The sequence below is a fragment of the Aquarana catesbeiana genome, linkage group LG08, assembly GCF_042186555.1.
Source record: "Aquarana catesbeiana isolate 2022-GZ linkage group LG08, ASM4218655v1, whole genome shotgun sequence".
In the NCBI taxonomy this organism is placed as follows: domain Eukaryota; kingdom Metazoa; phylum Chordata; class Amphibia; order Anura; family Ranidae; genus Aquarana; species Aquarana catesbeiana.
In genome coordinates, this window is record NC_133331.1 from 210,671,873 (window position 1) to 210,695,898 (window position 24,026).

At 45.6% G+C, this 24,026-nt stretch overlaps 1 protein-coding gene across 1 annotated transcript in view; it reads left to right on the forward strand.

Moving 5' to 3' along the window:
- The window catches only part of SH2D4B (SH2 domain containing 4B), a 530,802-nt gene that overhangs the window by 79,395 nt on the left and 427,381 nt on the right, over positions 1–24,026 (forward strand). The window lies entirely within an intron of this gene.

The window sequence follows — 24,026 nt, forward strand, 5'->3', positions numbered from 1 at the left end:
CGGTGACACCACTAGCCCTTCCCTCTTTCCAGGTGCCCCCACAGCAATCAGCTTGCTATGGGGGAACCCAAGCAGGCGCGCTTCTGAGCTGCGGCTCTGTGTGTCCATTCACACACAGAGCCATGGCTCAACCCCGCCCCCTCTGTCTTCTGATTGGCTCACTGGCTGTGATTGACAGCAGCTACCAAAATCCAATCAGGAGTGCACGTCCCAGGACAGCCAAGGCTCTCGTGACCATCGCCCGGATCGAGAGGGGGCTCCAGTAAGTAATAGGTGGGGCTGCTGCACACAGAAGGTTTTTTACCTTCATGCATAGAATGCATGAAGATTAAAAATCTTGTGCCTTTATAACCACTTTAACAACAAATTCGCTGTACTTAGAATGCAGTAGTCAGGAGTAAGACATGTAAAACACAGTGAGGGGAATTTATCAAAACTGGTGCAGTCAGAATCTGGAACAGCTGCACATGACAACCAATCATCTTCTATCTTCAGCTTGTTCAGCTTTGAAAATGAAAGCTATAAGTAGATTAGTTGCCATACACAGCTGCTCTAGATTCTGCCTGCTCTAGTTTTGATCATTTTCCCTAAGGGCTTATTCAGACAGACACCGAGACAGGTCCTGTATGCTGAGCCACGTTTTGCTGCATCCACCAGAGAACTTTATCTGTAGAAGTGGGTGCACAGATCCGAATTCAGACACTATGTGTTTGGCTACATGCATCTCTTCTTGTCTGCAAGTCAAATTTTGACATTCGACTATGTCCATGCAGCTGCTGTGTCCCAATTGACTTTGACTGGACTGCCTGCACAAGGATGTACAAAACATTGTCAATGAGGCCTAAATGTCATGTGGGCCAGATAGCAGGAAAGAGGAGATGTTGGGTGATTAAAAGGGAAGTATGGAAATTTTATTTTTAAATCATATTTACCTAGGTGGATACTGCATTTGTCTCCCACTGGCTCTAAGGCTGAGAACCGAGTAATTAACCACTTCAGCCCCGGAAGGTTTTACCCCCTTCCTGACCAGAGCACTTTTTACAATTCGGCACTGCGTCGCTTTAACTGCTAATTGCGCGGTCATGCAATGCTGTACCCAAACGAAATTTGCGTCCTTTTCTTCCCACAAATAGAGCTTTCTTTTGATGGTATTTGATCACCTCTGCCGTTTTTATTTTTTGCGCTATACACAGAAAAAGACCGAAAATTTTGAAAAAAAATGATATTTTCTACTTTTTGTTCTAAAAAAAATCCAATAAACTCAATTTTAGTCATACATTTAGGCCAAAATGTATTCGGCCACATGTCTTTGGTAGAAAAAATGTCAATAAGTGTATATTTATTGGTTTGCGCAAAAGTTATAGCGCCTACAAACTAGGGTACATTTTCTGGAATTTACACAGCCTTTAATGTATGACTGCCTATGTCGTTTCTTGAGGTGCTAAAATGGCAGGGCAGTACAAAACCCCCAGAAATGACCCCATTTTGGAAAGTAGACACCCCAAGGAAGTTTGCTGAGAGGCATGTTGAGCCCATTGAATATTCATTTTTTTTGTCCCAAGTGATTGAATAATGACAAAAAAAAAAAAAAAAAAAATTACAAAAAGTTGTCACTAAATGATATATTGCTCACACAGGCCATGGGCATATGTGGAATTGCACCCCAAAATACATTTAGCTGCTTCTCCTGAGTACGGGGATACCACATGTGTGGGACTTTTTGGGAGCCTAGCCGCGTACGGGGCCCCGAAAACCAATCAGTGCCTTCAGGATTTCTAAGGGCGTACATTTTTGATTTTACTCCTCACTACCTATCACAGTTTCGGAGGCCATGGAATGCCCAGGTGGCACAAACCCCCCCCAAATGACCCCATTTTGGAAAGTAGACACCCCAAGCTATTTGCTGAGAGGCATGGTGAGTATTTTGCAGCTCTCATTTGTTTTTGAAAATAAAGAAAGACGAGAATAAAATTTTTTTTTTTCTTTTTTCAATTTTCAAAACTTTGTGACAAAAAGTGAGGTCTGCAAAGTACTCACTATACCTCTCATCAAATAGCTTGGGGTGTCTACTTTCCAAAATGGGGTCATTTGGGGGGGTTTTTTGCCACCTGGGCATTCCATGGCCTCCGAGACTGTGATAGGCAGTGAAGAGTGAAATCAAAAATTTACGGCCTTAGAAAGCCTGAAGGCGGTGCTTGGTTTTCGGGGTCCCGTACGCGGCTAGGCTCCCAAAAAGTCTCACACATGTGGTATCCCCGTACTCAGGAGAAGCAACAGAATGTATTTTGGGGTGTAATTTCACATATTCCCATGGCATGTTTGAGCAATATATCATTTAGTGACAACTTTGCGCAAAAAAAAATAAAAAAAATAAAAAATTGTCTCTTTCCCGCAACTTGTGTCACAATATAAAATATTCCATGGACTCGACATGCCTCTCAGCAAATAGCTTGGGGTGTCTACTTTCCAAAATGGGGTCATTTGGGGGGGTTTTGAACTGTCCTGGCATTTTATGCACAACATCTAGAAGCTTATGTCACACATCACACACTCTTCTAACCACTTGAAGACAAAGCCCTTTCTGACACTTTTTGATTACATAAAAAAATATTTTTTTTTTGCAAGAAAATTACTTTGAACCCCCAAACATTATATATTTTTTTAAAGCAAATGCCCTACAGATTAAAATGGTGGGTGTTTCATTTTTTTTTTTCACACAGTATTTGCGCAGCGATTTTTCAAACGCATTTTTTGGGGAAAAAACACACTTTTTTAAATTTTAATGCACTAAAACACACTATATTGCCCAAATGTTTGATGAAATAAAAAAGATGATCTTAGGCCGAGTACATGGATACCAAACATGACATGCTTTAAAATTGCGCACAAACGTGCAGTGGCGACAAACTAAATACATTTTTAAAAGCCTTTAAAAGCCTTTACAGGTTACCACTTTAGATTTACAGAGGAGGTCTACTGCTAAAATTACTGCCCTCGATCTGACGTTCGCGGTGATACCTCACATGCATGGTGCAATTGCTGTTTACATTTGACGCCAGACCGACGCTTGCGTTCGCCTTAGCGCGAGAGCAGGGGGGACAGGGGTGCTTTTTTTTTTTTTTTTTCTTTATTATTATTATTTTTTTATCTTATTTTTAAACTGTTCCTTTCATTTTTTTTTTTTTAAATCATTTTTATTGTTATCTCAGGGAATGTAAATATCCCCTATCATAGCAATAGGTAGTGACAGGTACTCTTTTTTGCAAAAATTGGGGTCTATTAGACCCTAGATTTCTCCTCTGCCCTCAAAGCATCTGACCACACCAAGATCGGTGTGATAAAATGCTTTCCCAATTTCCCAATGGCGCTGTTTACATCCGGCGAAATCTAAGTCATAAAATGCTCGTAGCTTCCGGTTTCTTAGGCCATAGAGATGTTTGGAGCCACTCTGGTCTCTGATCAGCTCTATGGTCAGCTGGCTGAATCACCGGCTGCATTCTCAGGTTCCCTGTTGAGACAGGAGAGCCAGAGAAAAACACGGAAGACGTTGGGGGGGGGGGCATTCCCTCCCACTGCTTGTAAAAGCAGTCTAGAGGCTAATTAGCTGCTAGGATTGCTTTTACATGAAAGCCAATCGCTGGCTGAAAAGAATGATACCAAGATGATACCTAAACCTGCAGGCATCATTCTGGTATAACCACTCAAAGTCGTGAATGGCGTACCTGAAGACAAAAAAATGGTTAACAATAAAGCACAGTAAACGGTAAGGTATAAAAAATTGCATATCTGAAAAGCAAACATGATAAAACATAACAACAATAAAACATTGCAGAATAGAATACAGTAAAAAAGAGCAGAACAATAGAGAGAGAATAGAGAGAGAGAACAATAAAACAACAACTATTTTTTTTTTATTTTATATTTTTGTTTGTGTTTTTTTTTTTTTTTACACTTTTTTTTGTAACTAACTTTTATAACTGTAACCGGTTCCAGGTTCGGGTCTCTCAAAATGCGATGGCATCTTGGGAGACCCTGTGAAAGTGTGCCTAGTCTGTGCAATGCTGTACCCTACGCTAATACTCAACTAGTGTATGGTAGTGTTCAAAACATTCACCAATGCAAAGACCAGGATTATCAGGACAGGAGGGACAATAATAGAGGGTGTCACGCCTATATCCGTGCTTGCTGCAGACACGACATCTTTTTTGGGGGGGTTCGTTGGGTAGGGGTACTCGGGAGGACATAAAGAAAATGCCTCTCATGCAGCCGACTGCATTTGGTTGGGGATGTGAATGGGGGAAGTACGGGCGCTGCAGAAGTGGTGGGTTCCCAATTAGGATTGGCGAATGCAGCAGGAAGGGCACTATGGGCACGACGGGCCTGTGTTTGTCTTCTTGGTGGCAGCGGGACACTACTTGTGCTTGCCACCTCACCAGCTTGAACTGCATTTATGGGACTCGCCATGTCACCAAGTGTTACTGCAGTGCTGGTTTGACTACGACCGGGGTGTACTAGGCTGCTGGTGCTTGCCAGTTCACCAAAACGCTACCAAAAAAACTGTTAGCGATCGCAGGGATCAGGCCTGACTCTGCGAACGCTGCAGTTATGCGTTTAGTGTTTTGTAAGTGACAGTGATCGATCGATACTGCACTTGGGTGGGCTGGGCTGGGCCGGGCGGAGGGGCAAAACGCAGGTGCTAGCAGGTATCTGGGCTGATCCCGCTAACACTGCGTTTGTGGGAACCCTAAACTGCTGGGGAGGCTAGTATAGATCTGATCGGATCAGATATTGATGCGTTCAGATACTATACCACTAAGGGAGGTGTACGGTGCGTGCGTGGGTGTTAGCGGTACTGGCGCTAACCTGACGCTGCCTGGGGCTGGTGCTTGCCAGTTCACCAAAACGCTACCAAGAAAACTGTTAGCGATCGCAGGGATCAGGCCTGACTCTGTGAACGCTGCAGTTATGCGTTTAGTGTTTTGTAAGTGACAGTGATCGATCGATACTGCACTTGGGCTGGGCCGGGCGGAGGGGAAGAACGCAGGTGCTAGCGGGTATCTGGGCTGATCCCGCTAACACTGCGTTTTTGGGAACCCTAAACTGCTGGGGACACTAGTATAGATCTGATCGGATCAGATATTGATCCGTACAGATACTATACCACTAAGGGAGGCGTATGCTGCGTGCGTGGGTGTTAGCGGTACTGGCGCTAATCTGACGCTGCCTGGGGCGACGCATATCACCGCCGGGCGATCAGGGGGCTAAACCTTTATTAGGTAATAAACGGCGGGTCCCCTGACACTATAAAAAATAAACGAACTAACCAGCGTCACCCGTAACGGTTATACAGTGGTCAGTGGTGAAAGGGTTAACTAGGGGGCAATCAAGGGGTTAAAACATTTATTAGGTAGTATATGGGGGTCCCTGTCACTATAAAACGCTGACGGCGAACCTAAATATTTACGTTCCTAACTAGCGTCACCAGCGACACTAATACAGCGATCAGAAAAATGATCGCTTAGTGACACTGGTGACAGGGGGTGATCAAGGGGTTAAAACTTTATTAGGGGGGGTTAGGGGGGTATCCTAGACCTAAAGGGGGGTAATATTCACTGCCCTAACACTGTAACTGTCACAAACTGACACCATGCAGTAATCAGAAAAAAAAAAAAAAATACTGCTTGCTGTCAGTTTGTGACGGGGGGGGGGTGATTGGGGGGGGATCGGGGGGGCGATCGGGGGGGGATCGGGGGTGTAAAGTATGCCTGGCATGTTCTACTGTGTGTGTTTGTGTGTGTTGTGCACTTACATGTCTTCTCTCCTCGGCGCTGGAAGGAAACTGCCAAGCCGAGGAGAGATGACATCACATCCTCTGCCTGTGTGAAACTACACACAGGCAGGGGAGGATTCCGATTGGCTGGGAGCGATCGCGAGGGGGGGGCCACGATCGGATGGTCTCCCCCTCGCCTCCCGACGCTCCCAGTCAAATGCCGACCGCTGCTGGCACCGGGGGGGGTCCGATCGGACCCCCCGCCCGCGGGAGGCAGATCACGTACAGGTACGTGATTCTGCCTGCCCGTGCCATTCTGCCGACGTATATATACGTTAGGCGGTCGGCAAGTGGTTAAACACCGCCAATAACTCAGTTCTCAGTGCTCCCTGAGCAGAGAGCTGGTGGCTGTCAGTCTCTGGCTCTCTGCTCTGCCCCCCGCCCCAGGGCTCACTGAAACACTGGGTTGTGGAGTGGGTGGGAGTGCCCGCCTCAGGCTCTCATCGGCTTGCTAACAGGCTGAGCTGGGGGCCGGTCCAGGCATGTGGGCAGATCCCAAACATATGGTTGCAATCTTTCCTCATCCTGGATCGGCTCTGTGACATCAGCCAACAGTGGGCTTCAACCCACTGTCAGCTAAAAATGGGACACAGGAGTGCAAAACAATCTGCACTGCTGTGATCCACAGGAGAAATACAACCATACAAGCTTTGGATGTACTTCTCCTTTAATAAATCTATAATACAACCTGTCTCTAAGCTCCTATTTGGCATTACTTGTGACAATTGATAAATGTCCCCATTTATGTTGTGAATTCACCCTCCAGGGCCCGGGCAGGCTCTTCCTCAGCCCAGGCTTTAGATCCCAAGTCCAGGATCTCCTCCTCTGCCCCCCAGGTCAGGGCCTCCTCTGCACCCCCAGCCCAAGGCCTTCTCCGCACCCCCATCAGCCCAGAGCCTCTACTGCACCCTCCAGTCCAGGGCCTCCTTTGAACCCTCCAGTCCAAGGCCTTCACTGCACCTCCCAGTCCAGAGCCTCCTCCTTCCCCTTCTCTCAGTCCAGGGTCTTCTTTGCAGCCTCCCCTTCTCTGGGATGCCTCACTCAGAAAAGACATAGGCTGTTTGGACACTGGTCAGGACTAGGAGGAAGACCCCACAGCACTCCTCTGGGGATGGCGCTCGCACCCAGTTCCTCTGCTCTAGGGTGTCACTGCCACCAGTTCAAGTGTAATGGACAGGCAGCGCCCACTGCATAGTTTGCCAAATGCCTGAGAATCAAATAGGGGGGAGATTGCACAGGCGCACTAGCGCTGAATCACTCCGCTCCTCCTGGGCGTCCTATAGAAAAGCATTCCAGAGCAACACTGTAGCAGAATAGCTTAGCAAAATAGCAACAGTAGCTGAAGCGTCACTCTGGAATGCCTTTATATAGTGCAGGTGGGCAGGGGAAGCAGAGTGATTCAGCGCTAGTGCACATGCGTCTCTCTCCTATTTGATTCTCCGGTATTTGGCAAACTATGCAGCGGGCGCTGCCTGTCCATTACACTTACATAGTTACATAGTTACATAGTAGGTGAGGTTGAAAAAAGACACAAGTCCATCAAGTCCAACCTATGTGTGATTATGTGTCAGTATTACATTATATATATCCCTGTATGTTGCGGTCATTCAGGTGCCTATCTAATAATTTCTTGAAGCTATCGATGCTCTCCGCTAAGACCACCGCCTGTGGAAGGGAATTCCACATCCTTGCTGCTCTTACAGTAAAGAACCCTCTACGTAGTTTAAGGTTAAACCTCTTTTCTTCTAATTTTAATGAGTGGCCGCGAGTCTTGTTAAACTCTCTTCTGCAAAAAAGTTTTATTTCTTGACCGAGTGGCAGTGACACCCTTAGAGCAGCAGTTTGCAGTGCGGGTGGGGGCAGCATCCCTAGGTTGCGTCACCAGGGGCATGCTCCTAGTTTCAGGAAACAGCTGCACAAGTAAGGATGGCAAAGTTACTGCACAGATCTGGAAGAAATCCACAATGCACATCGAGTTCTAAGCAAGAATACCCATGCCGTAAAGTGTATGTTACTCCAGCATTTCTTATTCCTGATATGTGTCTGTTGTACCATGTATTTGTATGTAAAAGTATACTGTTCTCTTTGCATTGTTTCTTTTGTGTTAAGTTCCTGATAACCCTTCCAGTCCCCCTGCTTTCATATTTCCTATTTCAACCTGACCACACTGGGCATAGAAGCACATCGATCTTACTGTGGTCAGATTTTTAACTGTGCTGGGCCTGTTCTCCAATGCTCAGGCTTTTGCTGAAAAGCCCCATGCACAGCTCTTCACTGGGAAGATCATTGTACTGCTGTTACTCCTGATGACATGCCTTCCTGCAGTCTCCATCCCCAACTCTCTCAGCCCCTTATGCAGCTGTGAACAGAGGACATGTAAGCACTTAGAAAAAAAGGAAAAAGGGTCTATCTATCTATCTATCTATCTATCTATCTATCTATCTATCTATCTATCTATCTATCTATCTATCTATCTATCTATCTATCTATATACGGTATCTCACAAAAGTGAGTACACCCCTCACATTTTTGTAAATGTTTTATTATATCTTTTTATGTGACAACGCTGAAGAAATGACACTTTGCTACAATGTAAAACTCAACAGACAGCCATTAATGTCTAAACTGCTGGCAACAAAAGTGAGTACACCTCTGAAAATGTCCTAATTGGGCCCAAAGTGTCAATATTTTGTGTGGCCACCATTATTTTCCAGCTCTGACTTAACCCTCTTGGGCATGGAGTTCACCAGAGCTTCACAGATTGCCACTGGAGTCCTCTTCCATTCCTCCATGACGACATCACGAAACTGGTGGATGTTAGAGACCTTGCGCTCCTCCACCTTCTGTTTAAGGAAGCCCCACAGATGCTCAATAGGGTTTAGGTCTGGAGACATGCTTGACCAGTCCATCACCTTTACCCTCAGCTTCTTTAGCAAGGCAGTGGTCGTCTTGGAGGTGTGTTTGGAGTCGTTATCATGTTAGACCACTGCCCTGCGGACCAGTCTCCGAAGGGAGGGGATCATGCTCTGCTTCAGTATGTCACAGTACATGTTGGCATTAATGGTTCCCTCAATGAACTGTAGCTCCCCAGTGCCAGCAGCACTCATGCAACCCCAGACCATGACACTCCCACCACCATGCTTGACTCCTTACCTGGTTGCCGCCACACACGATTGACACCATCTGAACCAAAAAAGTTTATCTTGGTCTCATCAGACCACAGGACATGGTTCCAGTAATCCATGTCCTTCATCTGCTTGTTTTCAGAAAACTGTTTGCGGGCTTTCTTGTGCATCATCTTTAGAAGAGGCTTCCTTCTGGGATGACAGCCATGCAGACCAATTTGATGCAGTGTGCGGCGTATAGTCTGAGCACTGACAGGCTGATCCCCCACCCCTTCAACCTCTGCAGCAATGCTGGCAGCACTCATACCTCTATTTCCCAAAGACAACCTCTGCATATGACGCTGAGCATGTGCACTCAACTTCTTTGGTCAACCATGGCAAGGCCTGTTCTGAGTGGAACCTGTCCTGGTAAACCGCTGTATTGTCTTTGCAACCGTGCTGCAGCTCAGTTTCAGGGTCTTGGCAATCTTTTTATAGCCTAGGCCATCTTTATGTAGAGCAACAATTCTTTTTGTTCAGATCCTCAGAGAGTTCTTTGCCACGAGGTGCCATGTTGAATATCCAGTGAGCAGTATGAGAGAGTGAGAGCGATAACACCAAATTTAACAAACCTGCTCCCCATTCACAGCTGAGACCTTGTAACACTAACGATTCACATGACACCGGTGAAGGGAAAAGGCCCAATTTGGACATTTTCACTTAGGGAGTGTACTCACTTTTGTTGCCAGCGGTTTAGACATTAATGGCTGTGTGTTGAGTTATTTTGAGGGGACAGCAAATTTACACTGCTATACAAGCTGTACACTCACTATTTTACATTGTAGCAAAGTGTAATTTCTTCAGTGTTGTCACATGAAAAGATATAATAAAATATTTGCAAAAATGTGAGGGGTGTACTCATTTTTGTACTGTATGTATATATATATATATATATATATATATACATACAGTGGGGACGGAAAGTATTCAGACCCCCTTACATTTTTTACTCTTTGTTATATTGCAGCCATTTGCTAAAATCATTTAAGTTAATTTTTTCCCTCATTAATGTGCACACAGCACCCCATATTGACAGAAATACACAGAATTGTTGACATTTTTGCAGATTTATTAAAAAAGAAAAACTGAAATATCACATGGTCCTAAGTATTCAGACCCTTTGCTGTGACACTCATATATTTAACTCAGGTGATGTCCAATTCTTCTGATCATCCTTGAGATGGTTCTACACCTTCATTTGAGTCCAGCAGTGTTTGATTATACTGATTTGACTTGATTAGGAAAGTCACACACCTGTCTATATAAGACCTTACAGTTCACAGTGCATGTCAGAGCAAATGAGAATCATGAGGTCAAAGGAACTGCCTGAAGAGCTCAGAGACAGAATTGTGGCAAGGCACAGATCTGGCCAAGGTTACAAAAAAATTCTGCTGCACTTAAGGTTCCTAAGAGTGCAGTGGCCTCCATAATCCTTAAATGGAAGACGTTTGGGAAGACCAGAACCCTTCCTAGAGCTGGCCGTCCGGCCAAACTGAGATATCAGGGGAGAAAAGCCTTGGTGAGAGGTAAAGAAGAACCCAAAGATCACCGTGGCTGAGCTGCAGAGATGCAGTCGGGAGATGGCAGAAAATTGTAGAAAGTCAACCATCACTGCAGCCCTCCACCAGTCTGGGCCTTATGGCAGAGTGGCCCGACGAAAGCCTCTCCTCAGTGCAAGACACATGAAAGCCCGCATGGAGTTTGCTAAAAAGACACCTGAAGCACTCCAAGATGGTGAGAAATAAGATTTTCTGGTCTGATGAGACCAAGATAGAACTTTTTGGCCTTAATTCTAAGCGGTATGTGTGGAGAAAAGCAGGCACTGCTCATCACCTGTCCAATACAGTCCCAACAGTGAAGCATGGTGGTGGCAGCATCATGCTGTGGGGGTGTTTTTCAGCTGCAGGGACAGGACGACTGGTTGCAATTGAGGAAAAGATAAATGCGGCCAAGTACAGGGATATCCTGGACAAAAACCTTCGCCAGAGTGTTCAGGACCTCAGACTGGGCCGAAGGTTTACCTTCCAACAAGACAATGACCATAAGCACACAGCTAAAATAAATAAGGAGTGGCTTCACAACAACTCAGTGACTGTTCTTGAATGGCCCAGCCAGAGCCCTGACTTAAACCCAATTGAGCATCTCTGGAGATACCTTAAAATGGCTGTCCACCAACGTTTACCATCCAACCTGACAGAACTGGAGAGGATCTGCAAGGAGGAATGGCAGAGGATCCCCAAATCCAGGTGTGAAAAACTTGTTGCATCTTTCCCAAAAAGACTCATGGCTGTATCAGATCAAATGGGTGCTTCTACTAAATACTGAGCAAAGGGTCTGAATACTTAGGACCATGTGATATTTCAGTTTTTCTTTTTTAATAAATCTGCAAAAACAATTCTTTTTTCTGTCAATATGGGGTGCTGTGTGTACATTAATGAGGAAAAAAAATGAACTTAAATTATTTTAGCAAATGGCTACAATATAACAAAGAGTGAAAAATTTAAGGGGGTCTGAATACTTTCTGTCCCCACTGTATATATACAGTATCTCACAAAAGTGAGTACACCCCTAACATTTTTGTAAATATTTTATTATATCTTTTCATGTGACAACACTGAAGAAATGACACCTTGCTACAATGTAAAGTAGTGAGTGTACAGCTTGTATAACATTGTCTGTTTGCTGTACCCTCAAAATAACTCAACACACAGCCATTAATGTCTACACCACCAGCAACAAAAGTGAGTACACCCCTAGGTGAAAATGTCCAAATTGGGCCCAAAGTGTCAGTATTTTGTGTGGCCACTATTATTTGCCAGTACTTCCTTAACCTTCTTGGGCATGGAGTTCACCAGAGCTTCACAGGTTGCCACTGGAGTCCTCTTCTACTTCTCCATGATGACATCACAGAGCTGGTGGATGTTAGAGACCTTGTGTTCCTCCACCTCCTTTTTGAGGATGCCCCACAGATGCTCAATAGGGTTTAGGTCTGGAGACATGCTTAGCCAGTTCATCACCTTTACCTTCAGCTTCTTTAGCAAAGCAGTGGTCATCTTCGAGGTATGTTTGGGGTCGTCATCATGTTGGAATACTGCCCTGTGGCCCAGTCTCCGAAGGGAGGGGGATCATGCTCTGCTTCAGTATGTCACAGTACATGTTGGCATTCATAGTTCTCTCAATGAACTGTAGCTCCCCAGTGCCAGCAGTACTCATGCAGCCCCAGACCATGACACTCCCACCACCATGCTTGACTGTAGGCAAGACACATTTGTCTTTGTACTCCTCACCTGGTTTCCGCCACACACGCTTGACACCATCTGAATCAAATACGTTAATCTTGGTCTCATCAGACCACAGGACATGGTTCCATGTCCTTAGTCTGCTTGTCTTCAGCAAACTGTTTGCATGCTTTCTTGTGCATAGTCTTTAGAAGAGGCTTCCTTCTGGAACGACAGCCATGCAGACCAATTTGATGCAGAATGCGTTGTATTGTCTGAGCACTGACAGGCTGACCCCCCACCTCTTCAAACTCTGCAGCAATACTGGCAGCACTCATATGTCTATTTTCACTTAACTTCTTTGGTCGACCATGGCGAGGCCTGTTCTTAGTGGAACCTGTCCTGTTAATCCGCTGTATGGTCTTGGCCACCATGCTGCAGCTCAGTTTCAGGGTCTTGGCAATCTTCTTATAGCCTAGGCCATCTTTTATAGAGCAAGAATTCTTTTTTTCAGATCCTCAAAGAGTTCTTTGCCAAGAGGTGCCATGTTGAACTTCCAGTGACCAGTATGAAAGAGTGAGAGCGATAACACTGAATTTAACACATTTTCACTTAGGGGCGTACTCACTTTTGTTGCCAGGGGGTTAGACAATAATTGCTGTGTATTGAGTTATTTTGAGGGGACAACAAATTTACACTGTTATACAAGCTGTACACTCACTACTTTACATTGTAGCAAGGTGTAATTTCTTCTTCAAAGTTGTCACATGAAAAGAAAGATATAATAAAATATTTTCAAAAATGTTAGGGGTGTACTCACTTTTGTGAGATACTGTATGTATATATATATATATTTTGCCTTGCATTTCTATTTTAAAAGGAATGGGATGTTTTACAAGGTAAGGGTTCACGTATATTCTAGGTATTTAGACAGTGTTTGCTTATCCTGGAGTTCAGCGTTTAACATCTAAACCGACCATCTTTTCTCCTGCCTCATTGACTCCAATGCAAGTCACCAAAAAACTAAAATTGCTGCAAAAAAAAATGTTTGTTTCTGTGTCCCCACTGTAGAGAATCCCCCCTACTATTTCTATTTCTGGTAACACCCTGTGTGTTAGGGTTTGAGAAAGGGATATCATGACAGGGAGGGTAAATCTCTTCACTTGGGACATAGATAACATAAAAACAGAACAGAAGTTCTAGTTCTATGCGTTCCACATTCTATTCAATAATATAGATGAAAACAGTTTCAATTGGAGTTGGACTCTAATGCCGTGTACACACGGGCGGACTTTTCAACCAGACTGGTCCGATGGAACAAATCTGTCGGACAATCCGACCGTGTGAGGGCTTCATTGGACCTGCAGCGGATATTTTCGGTCGAAAATCAGACAGACTTTAGATTTGGAACATGTTTAACTCCGCTGGATCCAGTTCCTATAGAGAAATCCGCTCGTCTGTATGCTAGTCCGACAGACGAAAACCGACGCTAGGGCAGCTATTGGCTACTGGCTATGAACTTCCTTATTTTAGTCTGGTTGTACCTCATCACGTACGAATCTGTCGGACTTTGGTGTGATCATGTGATCATGTGTAGCCAAGTCCGTTCGTTCGAAAGTCCGTCAGAAGTCTGTCAAAAGTCCATCGGACCTTTGATGCCGAAACGTCCGCCCGTGTGTACACGGCATTAGGAGTCCAAGTTTTCAGATTTATTCCGGCTTCAGACATATGCACAGCATAGGTGCCAAGTGTCCTGGATTTGCTTTTACAGTCCCACATCTTGGATCTCGGTCCCAATGATGCCATGTTCTTGGAATGTCCTGGAAACACAGCATTCATTATGGTGATGGTCAGGCACAGCAAGTGGGCAGTCAGTGCATAAATAGAGGCAGGATTAGGGCGGTGGCTCTGGTAAGTGCACAATGTCTGATTTGGTGATTCTGGTGTGCAGGTAAGCTTTGGGCTAGAACTTCCAGTCACTGTTAGGCCTTAGGTGAACTGTGGGTGGCGTTTACTGTGCCTTGGGGATAGGGACTGAAATTCTGGTAAGTATGCACATGTGTTGTGGTAACAGCATTATCACAATGAGCTTACCATGGTGTGTTGCACTGCCATTTATTATGAAGGACACACTATGCACTACATACTGTACATCTTTAACCAGTTCAACCCTGGAAGAATTGGCTGCTCAATGACCAGGCCATTTTTTGGATACGGCACTGCGTCGCTTTAACTGACAATTGCGCGGTTGTTCGACGTTGTACCCAAACAAAATTGACGTCCTTTTTTCCCACAAATAGAGCCTTCTTTTGGTGCTATTTTGTCACCTCTGCGTTTTTTTATTTTTTGCGCTATAAACAAAAAAAGAGTGACAATTTTGAAAAAAACACAATATTTTGTACTAGCCGCAATTTTTTTTAAAAAAAGCTATTTTTTTTCCTCAGTTTAGGCTGTATTCTTCTACATATTTTTAGTAATGAAAATCGCAAAAAGCGTATATTCATGCGCATATTGGTTTGCGCAAAAGTTATAGCGTCTACAAAATAGGGTATATGTTTATGGCATTTGTATTATTATTATATTTTTACTAGTAATGGCGGCGATCTGCGATTTATATCGGGACTGTGACATTATGGTGGACATATCGGACACTTTTGACACATTTTTGGGACCATTGGCATTTATACAGCGATCAGTGCTATAAAAATGCACTGATTACTGTGTAAATGTCACTGGCAGGGAAGGGGTTAACATTACGGGCGATCAAGGGGTTAACTGTGTTCCCTATGTGTGTGTTCTAACTGTGGGGGAGGGGACTGAATATAGGAGATGAGAGATTGTGGTTCCCAGCTCATAGGAACTCACGATCTCTCTCTCCTCACAGAACTGGGATGTGTGTGTTTACACACACATGTTCCTGTTCTGCCTCTCGTGCCCGCAATCACTTGTGGCTGGCGGTCATCGCAACCGCCAGTCACGAGCATTGGCACCCCCGCTGCACGCCCGCCTGCTATCCCGCTTAAAGGGACCGACGTATAGCTACAATGGTTCGCGGGATCGTGCGACCTGCAGCAGTATAATGACGGCGGCTGGTCAGCAAGTGGTTAATACACTTGCTTTGCACCTCAAGACGTAATAGCCTTGAGCTGAAAAAAAACTGTGAAAAAGTCCTTTTTGGTCTGTTTTGGCCAGTTAACTTAATGCATTTTTACTTGCAACAAAATGGACAGGTCTGCAAATGTGTGAAAAGGGCCTTAGACTTTAAAACAGAACTCCAGATGCAGAGTCAACCCAAAAGACGAGCGTTGGTGGAACTCAAAGCCCCAAGTGGTACGCAACCAGGGATATGGTGAATATTGTAGTGACAACATATAAAAAATAGAGCTTTGCTTTAGGCTGCATTCACACCTGAGCATTTTCAGCTCATAAAACGCCAGAAAAAACACCTGAAAAATGCCCAACAAGCAAAATCCCATTCATTTCAATGGCACCTGTTCACATCTGAGCGTTTTGTTACCTGAAGCAAAACCCCTGAAAAAACGCCCTAAGCTCAAAAAAGAACATGAGCTTCTTTGGGGTAGATTACATGCGTTTTTCTGCCTTTTACATAACCTGAACAAAATTGCGGCAAAAACGCGGTAAAATCGCTGTAAAACACGCAACTTTGAAATGCTCAGGTATGAATGCAGCCTCAAGGTGACAAGGTATATTGAAAATGCTTATCTACCACTTTAAAGTGTTTACAACCTAAAATCTATACAAAATTTCACAGTTGTCGCTGGAAGAGGAATAAAGGGAGAATCTTCCAAGTGGTACACCTATATCAGTGACAATGGTATAAAAGGGGATTCATACTATACACAAAAGGATTTAGTTACATACAGTACAGCAAAAGATATGTTTAATTAAACATAAATAACACGCAAACTCGCAGTGATAATACATTCCTATAACAACATTTTGTAAGAACAGATGTCTAGCAGGACTGTGGGTATATCACTAACATTTCTATGGGCATGTGTTAAGATCGAATTTCTCCCAACTGAGAACTAGCCAGTCACTCTGTAATTAGTCAAGTCATTGTTGTAACAGTAGCTAAGTCTCAGGTGGGGACAGGCAAGACTATTATTTCTGAATTTTATGGACCAACAGTCTGTAGTTGTGTTTCATTTTATAAAAAGCTTACAAAACCATACAGCTTACTAAGAGTACAGATTGCCTTGACTGTAATGGAGATAGAGGTAATGAGTGTTTGTATAGATTCCTGCGGGAAATAATAATATCTGGACAGCAATAGAGGAAAGTTGAAAAACTCAGACCACCTGGTCCGTTTTAAACCATATGTTCAAAATTCATGAAGAAAGAGTTCACTTAATTTTGAGTAAAAAAAAAAAGCAGTCTGCATGTTATTAATGTCTAATGCCCATCTCCCCTTTTTATTTTTTTTATAAAAAAAACCCCAAAAAACTAAAAAAACAGGCCTTGTTAAATTAAAAAAAGCAATTGTTGAAATTCTCAACTCCTCTCTGGTTGCTTCTCCCATAGGTTCACCCCTATGTAGTCCAGCAAGTGTAGGCTCATTGCACTGCTAGGGAGAACCAAACTCAAATGCCACTTCATGCTGTTCTATACTTACTAATAAAAGCCTTAAAGTGTTTTTTTAGTTTAAACAAAAAAAAAGTCAGCAGCTACAAATACTGTGGCTGGTGACTTTTAATAAAAGGACATTTACCTGTCCAGGGATCCAGCACTGTCTTCACCGGTTCTTCACCAGCCTTCGGATCCCCATCTTTAGTGTGAGAAGCCAGCTGTGACTACTTGTGGCTTCACAGCTGGATTCCCACTGCAGTCCTACAACCTTCTAGGACCTGTAATGTGTCCCAAGAGGCTGCAGGCAGGGAGCAAGGGGGGGGGGGGGACTTCTGCTCCGATCACCTAGTGGGAGAGGGCACCTGTCAAAACCAGTTTTTCATTTATCCCAAAAAATTATGTACCAAAACTTGAAGAGGAATGGGAGAGGAGGCAGAAAAGTGGAACTTCCCCTTTTGGGTGAAGTTCCACTTTATTTCTTTATTTTTGCAAATGGTGTAACTACCTGAATTTGATTTGATAACAGCCTCTTGCAGTCTCCTGTACAGCAGAGATCACAATGGGAAGGGGAGAAGCAGCACAAGAAGCCATTCCGGTGTGCTCCAATTTTCATGTACTATCAAGGGACTTATTGAAAGGAATAAAGAAACAGAGAGATGGGCACTTTAGTGTGGTATGTCATTTTTCACTGACCAGTCACAGGTTGGAGAAGAAATTAACTGCAGCAAAGAAAAAACGGATTTCCTGCCAGAAAGGGCTGTGCTCTGTAGCAGAGCTATGTAAATTTAAGAACTGGATGGACAAATGCAAATCTTCTGACAGGTACGAAAGTTCCCATGATTGTATTTTCTCTATATACTTTGCTGTTTGCCTCAAGTTCAGCTTTAAAGCTTAACTCCTGTAATGATTTTTATCCCAATAAGTATGGCCAATTGGGTGATGTTGGGGATATCCGATCAGGAGTGGCATTGCTGGAGCAGAGTGACTGCCCTAGCTGCTAGGTGTCTTATCAGTGTCCTGATTTCCAGTGCAGTCCCAAAAGTGCCCTTCAGTGCTGCCAATCAGTGCCCACCAATGTTGCCAATCAGTGTCCACCAGTGCCTCCCCATCAGTGTCACCTATCAGTGCTGCCTATTAGGGATGAGCTTCGTGTTCGAGTCGAACCCGTGTTCGACTCGAACATCGCCTGTTCAATTGTTCGTCGAACTGCGAACGTTATGGGCCGTGACGCGCCACTCGAATTTGGCGCAAACGGCTCATAACGTTCGCAATTTGACGAACAATCGAACATCACAGTGCATTGCTGGCTGATGATTGGCCAAGCATGCACTATGACCCGCATGCTTGGCCAATCACAGCGCCATCTGTACAGAGAGCCGTAATTGGCCAAAGCTAGGGTGGTTTTGGCCAATTATGGCTCAGGGGGTTTAGTACACGCCCCACACTATATAAGGCCACCAGTGTGGCGGCGTTGTGTAGTGTGTTGCGGCGGCAGAGAGAGATAGACAGAGAGACAGTGTCATTTGATTTAAGTTAGATTAGTTAGAGTAGGCAGGCGAGTCAGTTAGCTGCACTTACAGTGTATTGTGTATATATAAATGCATCCTAGGTGTTGTGTGTGTATATATATATATATACACTGTATTCAGTTTAGCTAGATCCGTTCCTGTTATTCTCTTCCTAATATACTGACAGGCAGGCAGGTTTTATTTTACAGTATTTACAGTATTTATAGTTAATGTAGTGCGTCCTCTGCACAGTGTGCACCTAAAGCTACCTGAAGACAATTGCTGGTGTTCTGATCCTATTAATACCACAGGCAGGCAGCTGCAGTATTTACAGTTAGTGTACTGTGTCCTCTGCACAGTGTGCACCTAAAGCTACCTGAAGACAATTGCTGTTGTTCTGATCCTATTAATACCACAGGCAGGCAGTTGCAGTATTTACAGTTCGTGTACTGTGTCCTCTGCGCAGTGTGCACCTAAAGCTACCTGAAGACAATTGCTGGTGTTCTGATCCTATTAATACCACAGGCAGGCAGCTGCAGTATTTACAGTTAGTGTACTGTGTCCTCTGCACAGTGTGCACCTAAAGCTACCTGAAGACAATTGCTGTTGTTCTGATCCTATTAATACCACAGGCAGGCAGTTGCAGTATTTACAGTTCGTGTACTGTGTCCTCTGCACAGTGTGCACCTAAAGCTACCTGAAGACAATTGCTGGTGTTCTGATCCTATTAATACCACAGGCAGGCAGCTGCAGTATTTACAGTTAGTGTACTGTGTCCTCTGCACAGTGTGCACCTAAAGCTACCTGAAGACAATTTCTGGTGTTCTTCTGATCCTATTAGTACCACAGGCAGGCATCTGCAGTATTTACAGTTAATGTACTGTGTCCTCTGCACAGTGTGCACCTAAAGCTACCTGAAGACAATTGCTGGTGTTCTGATCCTATTAATACCACAGGCAGGCAGCTGCAGTATTTACAGTTAGTGTACTGTGTCCGCTGCACAGTGTGCACCTAAAGCTACCCGAAGACAATTGCTGGCGTTCTGATCCTATTAATACCACAGGCAGGCAGCTTCAGTATTTACAGTTAGTGTACTGTTTCCTCTGCACAGTGTGCACCTAAAGCTACTTGAAGACAATTGCTAGTGTTCTCATACTAATACTACAGGCAGGCAGTTGATTCTGCTAACTGCAGTATAATCATTATATATATATATATACATCCCAGCTTTATGCAGCTACATCTCACTGCAGGCCATTAGTATGTCTGGAAGGCCAACAAGGAGAGGCAGACAGTCACAAGCCAATAAAAGAGGGCAAGCAGGCTCTGTGTCTAGAGCCAACAGTGCTGGTCGTGGACACGGTGCATCCTCATCAGCACATGGCCGTGGGACACGCTTGTCCTTTTTTTCGGCAGCTGGCCATGTTGAGCCGCAACATGCCTAAGACTTGGTAGAGTGGATGACCAAGCTGTCCTCATCCTCCTCATCCTCTCTCACCCAGGCTCAGGGTACTTTGTCTGGCAAAGCAGCTGCCAACGCGGCCTCTTCCCTTGGCTCAATGGCATCAGTCACTCCTTCCCTAGCCCCACCATGTCCTCCTGAGGAGTCCCCTGAACTGTTTGACCACAGTGTTGGGTACATGCTCCAGGAGGATGCCCAGCCTTTTGAAGGTTCCGATGATGATACCCAGCTAGAGGAAGGCAGTAACATGAGCCCAGAGAGAGGGGGTGCCCAAGAAGGACAGCAATCTGGCAGTCACGTTCCCCCAGCTGCAGCATACTGCCAGGTTTGCTCCAGTGATGAGGAGGGAGGGGATGAGGAAGTCACTGACTCCACATGGGTGCCTGTGATGAGAGAGATGGAGGAGGCACATCTCCAACTAGGTAGGATGGCCTCCAGGGGCCAGCCTAAGGGCAGCACACCGACTGCATCACACCGCAGAGCTCCGCATGTGCAAGGCGCTGCTGTGTGCGTTATTCCAAAAGTTCTTTGGTGTGTCCTTTTTTTGAGACGAGTATATCAGATCCCACCGCTGCTATTTGCAACATATGTCTCAAGCGTATCTCCCATGGTCAAAACATCACCCACTTGGGCACCACATGCTTGACCAGACATATAGACCTGCCATTCAGTTCATTGGCAAGCGTACCTAAAAGACCCACACCAAAGAACAAAGCGGATCTCTCCTTGCTCCTCATCAGCTGGGATCTCCAACCCCACTATACCTTCAGTCTTCTCTGAAACCTGCCCTGAGAGGAATGAAGGTGTAAAATTAGGTGTGTCATAGCTAAGTACTTGCGGGCAATCTGCTATTGGTACACCGATGTCAGATTGTACCAGGCAAATTTCCCTGCCCCAGCTGCTGCACCGCCAAAAGAAGTTCGCTCCCAGCCATCCATATGCCCAGCGGTTGAATGCTAGCTTGGCTAAATTGCTAGCACTTCAACTGCTGCCTTTTCAGTTGGCAGACTCTGCCCCCTTCTGTGAGTTTGTGGAATGTGCGGTTCCTCAGTGGCAGGTTCCCAAACGCCACTTTTTCTCACGGAAGGCGATTCTGGCTCTCTACCGGCATGTGGAAGGCAATGTCTTGACCTCGCTGGACAGGGCGGTCAGTGGTAAGGTGCATATTACCGCTGACTCATGGTCCAGCAGGCATGGACGTTACCTATCTTTCCCCACGCACTGGGTGACTCTTCTGGCAGCTGGGAAGGATGCAGGACAGGGTGCAGTAGTGTTGGAGGTTGTTCAGCCACCACTCCTCCAAAATTCTACTAGTGGTGATTCTGCCACACCTCTCTCCTCCACCCCCTCCTCTTCTTCTTCCTCCATGGCCTCTTCCTGTGCTGATTTGTCCTCAGAACCAACGGTGCTCTGTAGGCGTTCAAGGATCTACGCAAGCACGCAGGCAAAACAGATGCCATGCGGTGCTTGAGCTGGTGTGCTTGGGGGAAAGGAGCCACACTGGGGCAGAGATTCTGTCAGCTCTGCAAGGGCAGGTTCAGAGGTGGTTGACGCTATGCCAGCTTAAGCCAGGAATGGTGGTTTGCGACAATGGCACCAACCTCCTCTCCGCCCTCTGACAGGGACAACTGACCCATGTGCCCTGTTTTGGCTCACATCCTTAACTTGGAGGTGCAGCGGTTCTTGGACAGGTACCCGGGCTTACAGGATGTCCTGAGGTAGGCCAGGAAAGTCTGTGTGCATTTCCACCAGTCATATAATGCCAGTGCTCGGCTGGCTGACCTCCAAAAGGAATTTAACCTACCCAAGAACCGCCTAATCTGTGACATGCCCACCAGGTGAAACTCAACGTTGGCCATGCTGCAGCGGCTGCACATGCAGCAGAGGGCCATCAATGAGTACCTATGCGATTATGGCACCAGGATAGGGTCAGGGGAGCTTGTTTTTTTTCTCCACGCCAGTGGGCTATGATCAGGGATGCATGCACTGTCCTGTCACCATTTGAGGAGGCCACGAGGATGGTGAGCAGTGACATTGCATGCATCAGTGACACTGTCCCTCTTGTCCATCTGTTGGAGCACACGCTGCATGGAATAATGGACAGGGCAGAACAGAGGGAGGAAGAGGAGGACTTCCTTACCTCTCAAGGCCCCTTTATCCAGACAGTGTTCCTGCATGCCCGCCGATCACACAGGAAGAGGATGAGGAGGAGGAGGATTGTGTCAGCATGGAGGTGAAGCCTGGCACTCAGCTTCAGCAGCAGTCTTCAAGGGATCATTTACAGTCCGAAGAAATCCATGGACTTGTACGTGGCTGGGAGGAGGTGGCTGCAGATCATGTCATCCTTAGTGACCCAGAGGACTCTGGACCGAATGCCTCAGCACACCTGCGCTGCATGGCCTCCCTGATCCTGCAAAGCCTGCGGAAGGATCCTCGTATTCGTGGTATCAAGGGGAGGGATCATTACTGGCTGTCAACCCTCCTTGATCCACATTACAAGGGTAAGGTTGCAGACCTTATTTTGCCATCGCAGAGGGAGCAGAGGATGAAACATCTTCGGGAGGCCTTGCAGAAAGGTTTGTACAACGCGTTTCCAGAGCCTGGGAGGTTACAATTTCCTAGTCCTTCTGGACAACGTGTTGCTGAGGCTTCGGTCAGTCACAGAAGAAGCGGTGGAGAAGGTGGCCGTCTGACCGATGCGTTCAGACAATTTTTCAGTCCGCAACCCCAAGGTATGATCGGTTCCAGCAATCATCGCCAGCGTCTGATTCACATGGTGCAGGAATACCTAGGGGCAAGATCAGACTTGGACACCTTTCCCACTGAAAATCCTCTGGGTTACTGGGTCTTGAGGATGGATTACTGGCCAGAGCTTGCACAGTATGCAATTGAGCTACTGGCCTGTCCTGCATCCAGCGTTCTTTCGGAACGCACATTCAATGCTGCTGGAGGCTTTGTAACTGATCACAGGGTGCGCCTGTCCACCGAATGGGTCAATCAGCTGACCTTCATAAAAATGAATCAGTCTTGGATCACCGCTTCCAAGCACCTGATGCTGATGTAACCAAATCATTTTTTTTAATGTGAGATCCCTTCAAGACTGCCTATGCTGATGCTGAGTGACTATCCTGTTATGCTGAGTGACAATCCTCTTCCTCCTCAATTTTCATTCTGATAGCTTGTAAGAACATTTTTGGTTCTGAGCACCGCCACCAGTGGCTAAGGCCCAATTTTTCTGCCCTTTTTAGCAGGGGCGTGTAATTACAATTTTTGGTGCAATACTTTGCAGCAGGGCTCATTCCTGCGCTCCAACTAGAGTATCTGTGAGAAGTTGCAGTGTTGTGGCACCAGCACCAGTGCCCAAGGCCTAATTTTTCAGCCCCTGTTTAACAGGGGCGTATAATTACAACTTTTGATGCAATACTTTGCAGCAGGGCTAATTCCTGTGCTCCAACTATAGTATCTGTGAGGGGTTGCAGTGTTGTGGCAGCAGTGGCTAAGGCCCAATTTTTCTGCCCCTGTGTAACAGGGGCATGTAATTACAATTTTTGATGCAATACCTTGCAGCAGGGCTCATTCCTGCGCTCCAGCTAGAGTATCTGTGAGGGGTTGCAGTGTTGTGGCACCAGCACCAGTGCCCAAGGCCTAATTTTTCATCCCCTGTTTAACAGGGGCGTCTAATTACAATTTTTGATGCAATACCTTGCAGCAGGGCTCATTCCTACGCTCCAACTATAGCATCTGTGAGGGGTTGCAGTGTTGTGGCACCAGTGCCTAAGGCCCAATTTTTCTGCCCCTGTTCAACAGAGAATGTAATTACAATTCTTGATCTAATATTTCACAGCAGGGCCCATTTCTGCACCCACCAAGAGTAACTGTGAGGGCTTACAGTGTTGTGGCAACACCACCACCACCACCAAAGGCCCAATTTTTCTGCCTCTGTTCAACAGGTGCATGTAATTACAATTCTTGATATAATATTTCACAGCAGGGCCCGTTCCAGTGCCCACCAAGAGTAACTGTGAGGACTTATGCCCCGTACACACGGTCGGATTTTCTGACGGAAAATGTGTGATAGGACCTTGTTGTGGGAAATTCCGACCGTGTGTAGGCTCCATCACACATTTTCCATCGGATTTTCCGACACACAAAGTTTGAGAGCAGGCTATACAATTTTCCAACGACAAAATCCGTTGTCGGAATTTCCGATCGTGTGTACACAAATCCGACGCACAAAGTACCACGCATGCTCAG